Consider the following 3470-nt stretch of genomic DNA (forward strand, 5'->3'; position numbering starts at 1 on the left):
AGCGGGATCCAGAGGGGCCCCCGCGTGGCGAGCGAGAGAGAGTGAGCGAGCAAGCGAGACAGAGAGAGAGAGAGACTACGGAGAGAGAAGGTGGTGGGCACGCTGCAAGATCCTCCTCTTCCTCCTCCCCCTCCTGCCTCTTGTCAGTAGTACCTGGAGAAGTAAGTGCAGGCGCCAGGGAGAGTGAGTGGTTGGCTGAGTGGCTGACTGGCTGACTGGCTGAGTGGCCGGGGCACTCAACAGGTCTGGCTATCATTGAGTGCCTATACTTATATGACTTATACGTAATAATATAAAACTACCACTTTAGTTTTTTCAGGGTCAATTGTCGGTATGACCCATATACTCTCTCTCTCTCTCTCTCTCTCTCTCTCTCTCTCTCTCCCATGAATCCCAGCCGATTAAGTTGACATACTCATAGACCTTAAGTCATTTTGCTAAAGGAGTCATCATACTTAAGCTGCCATCATGCTCAACCAGTCATCATACTCAAGGCATTAACACTGATGACAACATTACCTTAAACACAAGACTCGTCAATAGAAGAGAAAAAATCCCTCACGCATGAAACCAAAAACAGGATCAGTCAGGTCAGAAGAGGCGACCACTAGGGAAGCATAAATATAGTTAAAACCCTCCTCTCAGTGATGGGCTGGCTGGCTGGTCGCTCCTCCTTTGTTTACTGACAACATCCGCATGTGTGAAGTGTGTACAGCGTGTGTGTTGGGAGATTGAACCATCACACACACACACACACACACACACACACACACACACACACACACACACACACACACACACACACACACACACACACACACACACACACACACACACACACACACACACACACACACACACACACACACACACACACACACACACACACACACACACACACTATTGCTGCTATTATTTTGCTATCATCATCAGGTTTATTGTTATTATTATTATTATTATTATTATTATTATTATTATTATTATTATTATTATTATTATTATTATTATTATTATCACCACCAGTTCAGTAATCCCTCCACCACAGGTAACATCACGGAGGTAAACAAAATATTCAGATCAAAACACTTAAGAAACTTTCAACTTTATGCCGATGATGATGAGCTTGTGAGAGGAAGGTCAGTCTTGGTGAGGGAGTGGAGGTGTGAGGGGCGGGGGGGAGGGGTTGAGGGGTGAAACACGTGGTAGGGAGGGTGGGAAGAAGGGGGAGGGAAGGGAGGAAAGGGGGAGGAGGGAGGCCGTGCTTGCTTGCTTGCTTCACTGGCCCTCTAGTGTGTATGTGAAGTGAGTTGTGGTGCTTGATGCTTATCCTCCCCTCCCCCCCCTTCCCCTCCCCCCTTCCTTCCCTTCCCTCTCCTTTCCCTTCCCCTACTTCTCCCCTCTCTCCTTCATACTAGGGTAAACTCAAGATGGTGTCACCTGCATTTATAGAATCCTGGTGATGGTGTCACCATACTAGGAGGAACCCAAGATGGTGTCACCATACTCTAGGGGTACTCAAGATGGTGTCACTCATACTAAGGGGGAACTCAAGATGGTGTCACTCATACTAGAGGGTGGAACTCAAGATGGTGTCACTCATACTAAGGGGGTACTCAAGACGGTGTCACTCATAATAAGGGGGAACTCAAGATGGTGTTACTCATACTAGAGGGTGTCACTCATACTAAGGGGGAACTCAAGATGGTGTCACTCATACTAGAGGGTGTCACTCATACTAGAGGGTGGAACTCAAGATGGTGTCACTCATACTAGAGGGGAGAACTCAAGATGATGTCACTCATACTAAGGGGGTACTCAAGATGGTGTCAATCATACTAGAGGGGAGAACTCAAGATGGTGTCACTCATACTAGAGGGGGAGAACTCAAGATGGTGTCACTCATACTAATGGGGAGAACTCAAGACGGTGTCACTTATACGAGAGTAATATTTCGTCATATCACCAGCGAGTGTTAGTAAGAGGAGGGCGGCGGTGTTAACTCCCTACTGTGCCATGTGGATCAGTCCAGGGTTAGTCTTGGTCACCGTTCTAATATAGGTTGGGTGTAAACAAGAGTTACCTGTATAGCCTACTGTCAGTTTCTTTATGAGTGACACTTGAGGACCCTATTATGAGTGACACCATCTTGAGTTCCACCTGGGGGTAAATGAGGGGGTGGTGGTATGGTGGAGATGGTGGTGGTTGAGGGTGCTGTGGTGGTTGAGGGAGTGGTGGGGCGTTGTGGTGGTGGGGGCGTTGTGGTGGTGGTGGGGGCAGACGAGGGAGAGAAAGTAATAGGAGGAACACAGGTTATGGCACATAAAAGACGAGGGTGTAACATTATGGGGCACCGCCTAGTGTAGTGGTCTGCTAAGGTGTTGGAGGGAGGGAGGGAGGGAGGGATTAGCGGTAAGTGATAAGGGCGAGGAGAGTGTTTAGCTTGTGGGAGGGGAGAAGAGGAGAGGGAGGAAGAAAGGGGAGGTGATGGGGGGGGGTGGAGGAGGGAAGAATAACTGGCTAAGGTGGTGAGGTATTCGTATTTTTAGTTCAGCCTTGACTTTAAGTAAACAGTTAGAGAGTGTGATGACCCACTCTAAATTACTCTCTCTCTCTCTCTCAGAAAAACAGACAGACAGACAGACAGACAGACAGACAGACAGACGGACAGACAGACAGAGGCTCGTGGTGCACACTGAACATCATTCAGATAGAAGGAGGTGGAGGCAACACTGGCGAGAGGGAGAGAATATTCTCTTTATGAATGGACATAATCAAACCGTGTAACATGAGGTGTAGATGGTGAGGTATGCGGGGAGGACCTGCCTGAAGGAGGTGATGATGATGAGTGAGGCTCTCAGGGGAGGTGGGTTGCCAAACACTTCTTCCAACGTCCGCATGTTTGTGTCCGTTTGTTTCTTCATGTCCGCGTTAACTGACCCTAATATACCCTCCCTCCTGCCGCATGTCCCCCCCGCCCCGCCCCGCCCCGCCCCGTGACCTGTGGCCGCGTCCGCATTGCTTAACTCTCATGTCTCATCTCCTACACCTCCTCCTCCTCCTTCTCTACTCCTCCTCTTTTCCTTTTTTTATGCTTCTTCCTCTTTCTTCCCTCCTCCTCTTTCTTCCCCTCCTCCATCCATCCATCTCCAGGGATGTATACTCACCTCAGACACTCAAGTGAAACACAAGGCCCAGTAAACACAGCCCCAACACCTCGACAACACCTGTGTGTGTGTGTGTGTGTGTGTGTGTGGTAACAGTACCTGGTGAGTCACGGTATCAACACGGTGATGGTTTACACTTAAAAAAATATTAGGATATTTAGCTTATTATTGATGTTGAGTAAAAGACTGTTAGGTAGTGTTAGATCCTGAGGGGAGGGGACACGTGAGGAGGAGGGGGAGGACGAGGAGGAGGGGGAGGACGAGGAGGGGAGGGGAGACGAGGAGGAGGGGACGACGAGGGAGGAG

The sequence above is a fragment of the Homarus americanus genome, unplaced genomic scaffold (genome assembly GCF_018991925.1).
Source record: "Homarus americanus isolate GMGI-L3 unplaced genomic scaffold, GMGI_Hamer_2.0 scaffold12810, whole genome shotgun sequence".
Classification (NCBI taxonomy): Eukaryota; Metazoa; Arthropoda; class Malacostraca; order Decapoda; family Nephropidae; genus Homarus; species Homarus americanus.